The following is a 13,758-nucleotide window of genomic DNA, read 5'->3' on the forward strand; positions in this document are numbered from 1 at the left end:
TTATTTGAAATTCTCAACACTCTCACCAGCCCCGCGCTTTTCAGCTTCTTCTTCCTAAGCAAACCCCTTTCTCTACAATCATCAACAGCCCCTATAAACATGTCCTCCATGCTGTATTTGAACTCAAACCCTATCTCTTTCAGCTTTTTTGAAGAAAAATGGATACTTGTCAACTTCTCCTCAATGCCCTCGAACCTGCATGTGTGCACATATATACAAAGATTAACAACTAATTAACCAGCTTACGTAACGATATACAGGGTAATCAGCGTCGATTGGTTACCTTTTAGGAACATTATACTCGTGGTATTTTTCTCTTAAACAATATCTCAATGTCATAAATTGTAGCATCATGTGATGAACAATGTAGCCGCCCTCGGCTTTCGGATGCTCGTACAGGAATATATGAGATTGGCAGAGGTCGTCCAGGTGAACGAATTGGCGTTGCTTTATGATCCCATAATGAGTTTCATTTCCTTTAATCGTTAATTAATGGTTAATAATGTGTGGTTAGCTAGTCACACTCACTTAGTCACTTGTCATAATATCTTACTTTTTTAGGGCTGGGGTGGGGCTAATGGTCAAAGAAAAAGCAGTCACAATCCAAAAATATATTGAAAAACATATAGCTAAAAGTTTTATAAAGAGTCAGACTATCAGAGTATTGAAATTCTAGAGTCGGAAGCTGAGAGCCGTTAGATTAGTTATTCTTTTCAAAGCACTATCGAACATCCCCATATATAACATGCATGTGACAGTATAGCAGGAGTGCCAGTACGTGAGCGGTGAAAGTCCGGTTCTGAGGCTTGGTGGCATAGATGGCGGGAGAAATGGACCGATTACAAGAGTTGGGGTAATCGTAATGATCGTCAATGTTGTATTCAATTTTCAAAAAAGTCAATGTTGTACTCTTTGGCAAACTCCCATGCTGCTTGCTCGGCCAGAGTTTTTTATGCAAAATACATCTAAACAGAACAACAAATCAAATCCAGAATTAGGGTTTGCAAATAAAATAAGAAACTATTGAATAGATAGATCAACGTTAGTCTTATTACTTACGCACCCAACCAGTCATATTTACTTTCCGGCAAAAATCAACATCGCTCCAGTTGTTTTCGTCGTAAATTGCCTTTCGCTGTTCTTCAACAATGAGAGTTCCGGCCGAAGATGTAAACACCATCCTCCGAACAGTCTTTGCTTTGAGACATGCTTTCATGATGTCTAACATCCCATTTATTATTGGCTTTATCACTTCGTTCTGCCAATTAAGTGCCAACCATGTTAAATTTCACTTATATATGTTTTACTCTCATAAAGAATGACCCCTAGCTAATATATAGTTCCCAGTCCAAAAGTACATGCAATTGAAGTATCGATCAAATATTAATATGTACGATCATTTGCCTTCAGTACCTCCATTGGGGTTAACGGTTAACCATTAATTAGGTACGATATATGTCTGCATCTATATATATAATTATGTACCTCTGTTTCCTCAGACTCGAAATCCATAGGCGTGGCGACATGAAACACTCCGACACAGCCCTTAATGGCTTCATCAAAGCTTCCCTCCACATCCAGGTCCGCCTTCCACAGCGTCAGTTGCATCGCTGCCTTCGGTAAGTCCAGCAGATGCTTCACCTTCTTCGTGTTCGCTGTTGCAGTACGTTAGAAACATTATTTCATTAACATGATATCCATCAAACTAACGTATCCAATTATCCATACATAATAGTGATAATACTACTACTACTCATTGACGGACCAGGGTCTCGCACGGTGACTCGGACAGTGCAGCCGCGCTCTAGAAGTCTCATGATGAGCCATGAGCCGACGATACCGGAGGTGCCCGTCACACAAACGGCTCCGGACTCTGATCCCAACCCCATGCCTCGGAGAATGATCGACTGTGTAGAGACTCCGGGATATATACATATATAGGGAAAATTTGAGAGGAAATTGTTCGATATGATCTTCTCTTCTCCTCTCCTCTCCATGCCTATATACTTGGTCCGACTGTGTTAGCTGCCTCTAACCGTTGTTCCACATGCGTGGTGCCGTGGTGGTTATTTATTTATTTATTTATTAACCATGCGTGGTGCCGTGGTGATTGTTAGCTGCTTCCACCATTCACTTATCCATTTTTTTTGTTAATTCACTTGTCCATTTATTTTGGGAAATCACTCCTCATTTTCAATCCTCATAGTACTTGAATTTCCTAATTATATAGTAGGGTTCTTGACCTAAAGCACTAAAATTAGCCAAAATTATCCCACTTACACCAACAACAGATTTTTATTCCCCCTAACCCAATTTAAACTAAATTGACATTTTTGCCCTCAGCCTAATTAAAAAATTACATCCATGCCATGCGCTTTCTCTCCTTTGTCTCTCCGGTCACGAGCAGCACGCTCTCTCTCTCTCTCTCTCTCTCTCTCTCTCTCTCTCTCTCTCTCTCTCTCATATCCGATTGGCGAAGAGTGCCGCCGTCAGAGCAACCATCTCGGCGCCGCGACGCTAGAACTAGGAGCTGGTAGGCGATCTCGAAGTTGGACCTGGTAGGCGACGAGGACCGATCTCAGTTTCCGATTTCATTTCCCAATCTCTGCAGATCTGATTCTCCTTCGTTAGCCTTGACCTTTCCGGCGAAGAAACCCTAAGAGACATGTTCCGAAGGAGCAGGGGAAGATCCGAAAATGAATTTGTTAACCCGAATCCATTTTCCTCTCTCAACAATTGGCAGAATTCCGATTACGACGACTGAGGAGGCCTTGTCGTGATTGCTCCACATGGCCGACGTGCAAACTGTGATTCTGGCCGGTGTACTTCAGGCGAAGATGTTGGAGTCGATGTTGGCGCTTACTGTGATTCCGGCAGCGTGCTTCCGGCAAAAGATGGGTTGATGTTGGCGCTTACTGGGATCTTGACCCGCTAAAACGGTTTTGGCTCTATATTTGTTTTTTTTTTTTTTCTTGAGAAAAAGCTGTATATTTTGGTAAAATGAGGGCAGAATGCTTAGGAGGAAAGAAAAAAGAAAATAAAAAGTTCTATTGGAGGGCAATACAAGTCTATTGGGGGGCAATAGACGTTTTGAATTGATGTAATCTCCTTTTTTTTTCTTGGGTTAAATATTGCTTACTCCCTATACTTATAGAGTTTCATCGTTTCAGTCCCTGACCTTTGAATTTCACCTAAAAAGTCCCTGAACTCCCAATTTCCTCCCAATTGGTCCCTGCCATCAAGCATCCATCAAAAACTCCATTATCTTCCCCTAAAAAGTCTATTATACCCTCATTTACTTAAAAAATATATATATATTTCTCTTCCTCTCTTTTTTTATTTTTTTTTTCTTTTTACGTCTTCTTCTTCCGGCTCTTTCGCCTCCTTCTGTTCATCTCATCATCAAGATGGTTCCAATCCACAGACCTTCAAGAGGTGAAATGAAAAAAAGAAATAAAACAGAGAAAAAATAAATTAAAAAAAAAAAGTAAGTGAGGGCATAATAGACATTTTCGGCAACTTTAACAGAAAATTTTGACGGTAGGGACCAATTGGGAGGAAATTGAGAGTTCAGGGACTTTTTAGGTGAAATTCAAAGGTCAGGGACTGAAACGATGAAACCCTATAAGTATATAGGGAGTAAACAGTATTTAATCCTTTTTTCTTTAATCAAAGTTTTATTTGTCTAAATTTAGGGAGATTAATTACCATTCTGGCGACTGAAAGTCGTATTGGGGGGCAATAGATGTCTATTGGGGGCAAAAAAACATTTCCGGTGAGATTTTCAGCAAATTCCGGTGGGCGGCGGCCGGTGACCGGATTCCGGTGGCCGGTGAAGTCTCCTATGGTTTCTCTCTCTTCCATTTTCTCTTTCTCTCTCTAAGTTTCAAAGGGGTGAGGGTAAAATGGTATTAAAAAATATTAAAAAATAAAAATCTTAATGGGGTATTAGGGAAGACCTCCTTAGAGTGTTTTGGGTAAGAGGGAATTAAAAAAACTTAATGGGGTAACTCAGAAAAAAATCTCTAAAAATGGGGTAAATGGAGAAAACCCATATATAGTAAATCTTCCATAGTACTTGAATTTCCTAATTATATAGTAAATCTTCGGGTGGTTCTAGTTAGACCTCCCCATTTGCTATTTAGACCTCTTATAATTTTTGTAAAATTTTATTTCCTATTTTACCCACTAAAAAAATAAGAAGAAGAGAAAGAATTTCCTATTCACAAACCCAGCTATTTGATCTTCCACGCAATGAGACTTGAAAAACAACAAGAATTGGTCTTTGGGCTGTAACGCCCCGATTTGCACCTCATCAAATTGAGTACGTTACGGTGCCGCGGATTCCTATAACTCAAGCTAAGATTCTTAACTCAAATCCTAAGAACCCGCTAGGCAAAACAAGGAAATTAAAATACTTTAATAAGTGCATTACAAAAATTTGAGCGCGGAAGCATTTGTTTAAGGGAGGTGAAAACTATAAAACCAACGGAAAATCCTTTAAAAACAAATACAAGTCCTTTGAAAACAATTATCGAATATTAGTCCTGTTCAAGATCACTACCCGAAAAATTTACAAGAGGGGTACTTTACGAACAATTACAAACTCGATAAACGAATTGTGAAGGAGTAAAGGAAATAAGAAAACCTGTCATGCGGATCTAACTCCGTCGATGACTTAATTTGAAATATAATGTAACTAAGCCACACCCAGCGTCGCCCAGCTATCCCGTCTTCATACACAGTACCTGCATCCACAAACTGTTATAGGGGTGAGCTTTCGTCCTCGCTGCTCAAATAGACTCTACCCCAGCTAGGTGTAAAAACAATTAAACAATGGTGCCGACATAGTAAGTGAGAAAACAATGTATATAGATAAAGATGTTCGAAACCACAAACCATAGTTCGTTTATAAAAGTACAGTAGGGCCTAGAAGAATGAAACAGACCTGATGACCGATCGCTATGCCAACTACAACCTTACCACGATTAATATCGTTTACACCGGCAAGGTGTAGTGAGAGTGTCCACTTATGCCGTATCACCTAGAAGCAGTGCCACACCTCAAAGGATGTCAGACACTCTTCAGTCCATATAGCCCCTCCGGAGGTTTAGGGGATCGAAGCCCAAGGAAGTCGCTATGCTCCTCTCACTCTCAGGTCATCAAACAATAGCTCATAGAAAATGAAATAAAAACCAAATTGTTTTTCATGCATCATTAATTTCCATAAAATCCATGCATAAAAATTTCTAACTGAAGCGAGTCCAGAATCCCCTACCTGGAATATTGCAGCTCTGAACCCATTCGCTTTCCTAGGCCAACACCACCACGTTTCACATTTCAGGTAACTGGAGTCCCTAGTCCGACAATGATAGTATTCGAGTGTCAATACCATGTTCCGATCGATAACACTTTTAAATGTTCAAACTTACTTTGGACACCTAATCCAAATATGATTTTCAAAAACTTTCTCGTAAAAGTTGGATTCAACTTAATTGACTGTACAAAGTCCGTATCGAATTTCTCGACTAACCAAAACCTCAAACCAAGACTATAATTTGGTATCGATCTCCACACACTAATATCAAGAGTAACAATATATATTCCAAATTTGATCAATTCTCAACAACAATGAGCAGGGATCAAATATATGTTGAAGTGCACAATAGATAATCCATCACTTTGTTTCTTAGGCATAGACTTTCCAAATTGATCAAGATATCTAATTACTGATTATTTTCATGATAACTTAAACTAATCATCCTCTTAATCAATAGCAATTGATCAACGAATTCCCATTAACCATATTTCATTAACAAATAAATCCCAAAGACCACTTTCATGTAAGCAAATTAACATTGCTTATGGAACAAGACATTGTTTGGAGTTTGTATTCTGCATATATGCTTCATATATGTAATTAATCTAAGTTTAGACTATAGTATAAGCTTATGATATATATCATATTAAGTCAAGCTTATCTGTTATTTGAATTCAAAATCGGGTTGCAGTTAGACAAGCAGTTAAGGATGATATGCAGTTAAGGTATTGCAGCAGTTTCTTTATGGATGAAACTGATTAGCAAGGTTGCTGTATATATATGTCAGATTGGTCCCTGCTAATACACGAATTGTTCTTGATTTTAGTCCCATATACTAAGAGAACATAAGGGTGAAATTAGGAGAAGGCTATCATGGACAGTGGGAGTGCATCAAGTAAGTTTTCTGGGTTCATATTCTTGGGTTCTTATTTTCTGCAGATTCAGAATTGATATGTAGTCTTCAATCCCTAGTTCATTCTTACATTCAATTGATTTGCAGTAATTCTATTAACATGATTTGATCTAGTATAGATTCAGATAAAGTGTGATTTGATATATTTTTCATATCTCATGCTAACAATTGGTATCAGAGCCACCTATACATAGATCATTAGCATGTTAAATGGATTAACTACATTGAAAGAATGTATTCTGGGAAATTTGTAATTTTAATCCGCATTAAGACATGTTATGAATTTACATGTTTATGACTAAATGTCGTGATATATGCAATTAACATCAAATTCACATGATCATCACATACATATAATTATTCATATATGATCAAATCTTTAAATAGAATTGACACATGAGCATGTTCATATAATTGCTGGTATAATGTCAAATATATTGTGTGCTGTCAAAGTGGCCATAATATAAACTGGAAGGGATTATTTGCATCTTAAATCCATGTATGCTGTCAAAATGGCTACATGTAAATAAGATAAGAGATGTTGATATTACATCACTGAAGATAACAGATTTAAGAAACTTAAAATAAATTTGTTGTTTATTTCCAAAGAAATGCAGTTTCAAACATTTGGTTATTAAATCTGATATGTGTATTGAGTAAATGGACATTTATATATCAATAGAGATGTGTACACCATAAAGGTTGTCAGAGTCTTGAAATTGATGAGTTCATATTGCTGTATATGTACATTACATTCAAGTTCATGGGACATTCAATCAGTTCTAGTATTAAGTAGCACTAGATTAATCTGTTTGATCATTTCACATGCAGCTATGCACTTTCCAATGAGCATCAATCAAATTGAGCTTTTGAATGGCTCAAACTTTAAGAAATGGAAAGGAGACATAGAACTAAATATGGGGATATTGGACTATGATCATGTTTTAAAGGAGGATCCACCACCAGCATTAACTGAAAGTTCTAGTAGAGATGCAAGGGAAAAACATGACAAGTGGTACAAGCATAACGAGATGGCATTGATCATGATCAAGAAAAGCATGCATGAGAATGTGAAGGGCAGTATACCTGATACAGAATTTGCCAAGGAGTTCTTCAATTCTATTGCAGAAAAATTCAAAATTTCAGACAAAGCTGAAGTACAGAACCTTGTGAGGTCTCTTGCAAGAATGAAGTATAATGGCAAGACAAGTGTGAGGGAATATATAATGAGAGGCTCAGACATTGCTGCAAGGCTGAGAGCACTGAATATGGCAATTGATGATTCTTTTCTGGTGTATATGCTTCTAGACTCACTGCCAAATGAGTATACCCAACTCAAGACATTGTACAAGACTCAGAAAGAGAAATGGAGTGTAAATGAGTTAATTTCACTGTGTGTGGAAATTGAGGATGAAATGAAGAAGCAAGAAGGAACTAATGTCGCTGTGAATCTCATGTCCAAAATCAAGTACAAGAAGAAATTTGGCAACAACAAGAACTTCAAACCTGGTACCACTGTAAGCACTTTTAAATCCATTGTGAAATCTGATCATGATAAAATGAAAATTAGACCTGCAGGTGGCATAAAGTGTTTCTTTTGTAAGAAACCAGGTCACTTTAAGAAAGATTGTGAAGGTTTCAAAGCTTGGCTGAAAAAGAAAGGTAGTTTTTTGTCCAAATCTGTTTTCAGTTTTGAGTCAAATGATTATGTGCATGACAATTCTTGGTGGTTTGACACTGGTTCCCCTATTCATATTGTCAATTCATTACAGGGATTGTCAGAGATTTCAATCCCAAGAAAGAATTGAGACAAGGGTGTGTACTGGGAGTGGCCAAAGGGTGGCTGTGAAGGCTGTAGGAATTGTCACACTCAAGTTTAAGAATAATTATGTATTAGTATTGAACAATGTCTATTGTATTCCAAGTATAAGTAGGAACTTGATTTCTGGATCTCAATTTGTAGCAAACAATGGCTTTAGCTTCTCTAGTAATAATAAAGTTATGAATTTCTATTATAATTCAAAGTATTTTGGTGATGCTATTTTGATAAATGGTTACTGGTGTGCAAATTGTGAGAATGTTTTGGCTGAAAATTATGACAGCAAGAAAATTTTTCTTTTAAGCAAATCGAGTTCCAAAAGAAAATTTTGTGATGCATCATCTTTTCTGTGGCATAAGAGATTTGGTCACATTTCTAAACCAAGATTGCAAGAACTTGCGAAACAAGGCATTTTGCCTACTTTGGACTTCACTGATTTTGAAACTTGTGTTGACTGTATAAAAGTCAAAATGACAAATGCTAGAAAAACAAATTCTAAAAGAAGTGAGCATTTGCTTGAATTAATTCATACAGATATTTGTGGCCCTTTTCTAGTTAACACAATATGTGGAAACTGTTATTTCATAACCTTCAGAGATGATTTGTCAAGGTATTGTTATGTCTACTTGATTTCAGAAAAATCACAAGCTTTGGAATTTTTCAAAATCTATAAAGCTGAGGTTGAAAAACAATCTGGAAAATTGATTAAGGCTATCAGATTAGATAGGGGAGGTGAATACTTTGGCAAGTAAACAGAACAAGGACAACACAAAGGTCCTTTTGCATTGTATTTGCAAGAATGTGGAATAGTGGCACAATACACAACTCCATATAATCCACAGCAAAATGGAGTGTCAGAAAGGAGGAATAGGACTTTGATTAGCATGGTGAGAAGCATGATAGTGAGGTCTGCATTTCCAAAATTTCTGTGGGGAGAAGCATTGAAGACAGCAAATTATATTTGCAATAGAACTCCAAGCAAGGCTGTGCTGAAAACTCCTTTTGAATTATGGTGTGGTTACAAGCCTAGTTTAAACCATTTCCATGTGTGGGGCTACAATGCAGAGGTGAGAGTTCATAATGTGGCAGATGGAAAGCTTGATTCTCAGTCTGTAAGTGGTTATTTTATTGGCTATTGTGAAAAATCAAAAGGTTTCAAATTTTATTGTCCAAACTGAAACACAAGGATTGTGGTGTCACATAGAGCCACATTTTATGATGAATTGTTTGACAACAATGCAAGAACATATGCAGAAAAGGAGATGGTAGCAATGCAGAATAGCAACAAAGCCTTTGAAGAATGGTTTGTGTATGAGGATTGCAGTGCCTCAACAATCCTAGACCAAGACTGCAATAACAATTCAGTTTTAGAAAATGAAGTGAATTTGAATCCCATTCCAGAAAATGAAGAAACTGACTGTGCAGCACGCCAAATTGAAAATTTAGTGCAGAATGGTGTTGAGAATGATGATGCCACAGTTGCTCAAAATGATCAAAGTCAAAATAATGAAGTGCAAGGACGTCAGCAAGTTAATCAACAAGATGAGATAAATGCAGCATCACATGTAGAAATGTCTCAACCTATAGCCTTGAGAAAATCTACAAGAATTAGGAAATGTGCCATACCAGATGATTACAAGCTGTACTTGACAATTGAAGAAGATAACTTAGAAGATAAAGATGATCCCATTTCAGTTGCAGAAGCTATGCAGTCAATAAATAGTGAAAAATGGAGATTGGCAATGGAGGATGAACTTCAAAGTATGGCTCAGAATGGTGTATGGTTTTTGGTTGATAAACCACACGACTCTAAGCCTATTGGATGCAAATGGGTGTTTAAAACAAAGAGGGATGCAGATGGCAAAGTGGAAAGATTTAAAGCAAGGCTAGTGGCTAAAGGCTACAATCAGAAACAAGGAATTGACTATAATGAGACTTTCTCTCCAGTTTCAACCAAAGATGCATTCAGAGTTGTCGTGGCTCTAGTAGCACACTTTGATCTTGTGTTACACCAGATGGATGTCAAGATTGCATTTTTGAATGGAGATTTGCATGAGGAAATTTATATGTTGCAGCCAGATGGTTTTGTAGAAGATGAAAGCAAGGTCTGCAAGCTCAAGAAATCAATATATGGTCTTAAGCAAGCTTCCAGGCAATGGTATCTCAAGTTTGATAAGGTAATCACTCAATTTGGCTTTTTAGAAAATAAATTGGATGAGTGTATTTATCTTAAGACCAGTGGGAGCAATTTTATTTTGCTCATTCTGTATGTTGATGATATTTTACTTGCAAGCAGCAATAGTTGTTTGCTGAAAGAAACAAAAGCCTTTTTGTTGAGTCAGTTTGACATGAAAGATATGGGAGAAGCACATTAATTATGTGCTAGGCATTGAGATAACTAGAAATAGAAAGCAATATGCTTTAGGTTTATCTCAGAAAAAATATGTGGACAAGATATTGCAGAGATTTGGGATGCAAGGCTGCAAATCAGGTGATGCACCAATATCTAAAGGAGACAGGCTGCACAAGGGTCAATGTCCAAAGAATATGTTGGAAATAGAGAGCAAGAAGAATGTACCATATGCAAGATTGGTGGGGAGCTTGATGTATGCTCAGATTTGTACAAGGCCTGACATTTCATTTGCAGTAAATATGCTTTCAAGATTTCAATCAAATGCAGGCCATGAACATTGGATAGCAGATAAGAAAGTTCTGAGATATTTAAAAAGGACCAGGAATCATATGCTGGTGTATAGAAGATTGAATGAGAAAGAACTTGAAGTAGAGGCCTACACAGATGCATCTTACAAATCAGATATGGATGATTTGAAATCTACATCTGGTAATATATTTCTTCTAGCAGGTGGAGCTATTTCATGAAAAACTACAAAGCAGACTTTGACAGCCACATCAACTTTTCAAGCTAAGTATATTGTTATTTTTGAAGCAACATGACATGCATTGTGGTTGAGGAACTTTATTTCTCATTTGAAGTTAATAGGTTCTGTAGAAAGGCCTATGGTGATCTACTGTGATAATGCATCAGCAGTCTTCTTTTCAAAGAACAACAAGAGGTCTTCCGGTTCTAGAAACATTGATGTTAAGTACGTACTTTGCAGTGAGGGAAAGTGTTAGAGATAATGAAATAGAAGTTGTAAAGATTGGAACAAAGGAGCAGTTGGCAGATCCATTGACCAAGGCTTTACCAGTGGCTGAGTTTGTAAAACATGCTGCAAATATGGGAGTTGCAGACATCATTTGATATTGAGGAACATATCAGCATTATCTCACAAGTTAGTATTGACTAGTAGCTTTGTTACTTAAGTTATGATATGATCAATAAAATGCAATTATATTATTAAGGTTTTATCCAATTCATTATCTGCTAAAATCAAGTTGTACAACTTTCAGTTTGCAATTTATTGAATGGCAATATATATAATGCAGATTGTGATAAAATTTACAGTGGAATATAATTTGCTTTACTTATATTAATTTAGAAATTTTGGTAGGACTTTAAACATACAAGTGTATAATTGAATGCATTCATAACACATGTGTGTTTATACTGTTGTTGTAACTGAGGTTCATGTGATTTTAGTCTACTGCAATGTGATCTTGGAACATCAGTGTTTATTTTCATTCACTGTAATGTTCTTAGGTTCCTTGTAGTTAGACATTATTGACAGAATCAAGATTATAAAATTTAAATAGCCTAAGTGTCTAAACTTGCAGTGTACACTTAAGTAGATCAGTTCATATGTGAGTGTATATATGCATTCATCTACAATTTCAAAACAATGTCAGGTTCAGTGGGAGATTGTAAGCAAATTAACATTGCTTATGGAACAAGACATTGTTTGGAGTTTGTATTATGCATATATGCTTCATATATGTAATTAATCTAAGTTTAGACTATACTATAGTATAAGCTTATGATATATATCATATTAAGTCAAGCTTATCTGTTATTTGAATTCAAAATCGGGTTGCAGTTAGACAAGCAGTTAAGGATGATATGCAGTTAAGGTATTGCAACAGTTTCTTTATGGATGAAACTGATTAGCAAGGTTGCTGTATATATATGTCAGATTGGTCCCTTCTAATACACGAATTGTTCTTGATTTTAGTCACATATACTAAGAGAACATAATGGTGAAATTAGGAGAAGGCTATCATGGACAGTGGGAGTGCATCAAGTAAGTTTTCTGGGTTCATATTCTTGGGTTCTTATTTTCTGCAGATTCAGAATTGATATGTAGTCTTCAATCCCTAGTTCGTTCTTACATTCAATTGATTTGCAGTAATTCTATTAACATGATTTGATCTAGTATAGGTTCAGATAAAGTGTGATTTGATATATTTTTCATATCTCATGCTAACATTTCATGCAATCACCCTTCATCAAACATGTTCCAGATTTCAACAATTACTTCCCACCATCTTGCCAAAACAGATATCACAATCCAAACTACAATCTAGTGAACATATATTTTCAGGATTGCAACAATATCTCAATCCCACATTTTTAATATGTACAGTAGCTACTCAGCATACTAATGCAATACCAAGTTTAATCGATCACAGTGCAATGAAACTAGTGGCCAGCATGTATCCCCACATAATTCCAAGATTTAAAGTTATACCTATAGTGGATATAGATGCAGAGTTGCCGACTATAATTACATTTAACTCCCACTCTAGTTCTCGATACTTCCACAGAACTCAACGCACTCCATTACCATCCGAGTTGCCACTTCTGGAATTTAAACCATAATTAAACATCAGTACCCAATTTAAGATGCAAGTCTAGGCGGAGAACAAACCAAAGGAGCTGAGACCGTCTCCGAGAGCAGTGGCACAGCGGCGGCACAACGTACCTGATTCTCCAATTCAACCCATTCAATAAACCGAGCTTGACTAGAGATCAATTCGTGTTCCAGGATGTCGAAGAAAAAGCAAGGAACACCGGAAGCCTGAGAATGGCTGCCGGGAACGGTGGATCCGTCGTACCCGAAAACACCCAAAAACCAAGTTCTCACAAACTTAATCAAATTCGAAAACAAGTTATACTAGCATGTAGAGCGTGATGAGGTGATCAAGTTTCATACCTCATGCATCGTCAATGGTCACCGAAGTCGCCGGAAAACGCGCCGGAAACACCGAAGCTTTTGGGCTTCCATTCTCTCTTCTCACTTCATGCATGGACGATCCAAGACAACAGGCAGAACCACGGTGGCACGGTGAATAGAGGAGTCGAACTTGGCCGGTGCGCCGCCTTGTCGTGGCCGGAAAGCGGAGATGCAGTCGGGTCGCTGGCGCGGGTCGCAGGTTCGGGAAAACGGGTCTCGAGCTCTAACTTGGAATGGGGCTTCCTTTATATATTTGAAGTCAACGATCCAGATTGACAAGATTACAATGAACGGCTCAGATCGCTCCACATATTTTCTTTTATTCCAAATGAATTTGTTAATTCTTGAACTTCCGAGATTCGTAATAAATAGTTCCGACGTCAGACAAATTCCAAGAAAATTACCACGAGCTCGTCATGTGACATACTTTATTGTCGAACCTTTAAATTAGAAATTCCACTTCCTTGAAAATTCAGAAAAATTTTCCGAGTGTCCTTAACACTTATCGAGACTACAAATTAAATCTGGAACAATGAAACTTTAGCTCCTTCAAAATTTCGGGGCCTCACATGAG

At 37.2% G+C, this 13,758-nt stretch overlaps 1 long non-coding RNA gene and 1 pseudogene across 3 annotated transcripts; both read right to left on the bottom strand.

Moving 5' to 3' along the window:
* Positions 1-2,030, bottom strand: LOC133737926 (bifunctional dihydroflavonol 4-reductase/flavanone 4-reductase-like; annotated as a pseudogene).
* Positions 2,031-4,526: 2,496 nt separating this feature from the next.
* On the bottom strand, positions 4,527-13,468 carry LOC133740885 (uncharacterized). 3 transcript variants are annotated; one of them, XR_009861485.1, is made up of 4 exons: positions 12,933-13,468; positions 12,699-12,811; positions 5,279-5,357; positions 4,527-4,761 (listed from the first exon to the last, which is right to left on the bottom strand). It is a non-coding gene; the product is annotated as an uncharacterized LOC133740885 (long non-coding RNA). The 3 variants fall into 3 exon arrangements; XR_009861484.1 differs by having other exon boundaries at positions 4,527-5,357; positions 12,933-13,466; XR_009861483.1 differs by lacking the exons at positions 4,527-4,761; positions 5,279-5,357 and adding an exon at positions 5,652-5,836 and having other exon boundaries at positions 12,436-12,811.
* Positions 13,469-13,758: the final 290 nt, after the last annotated feature.

Source organism: Rosa rugosa, chromosome 3 (assembly GCF_958449725.1).
Source record: "Rosa rugosa chromosome 3, drRosRugo1.1, whole genome shotgun sequence".
Taxonomy (NCBI): Eukaryota; Viridiplantae; Streptophyta; class Magnoliopsida; order Rosales; family Rosaceae; genus Rosa; species Rosa rugosa.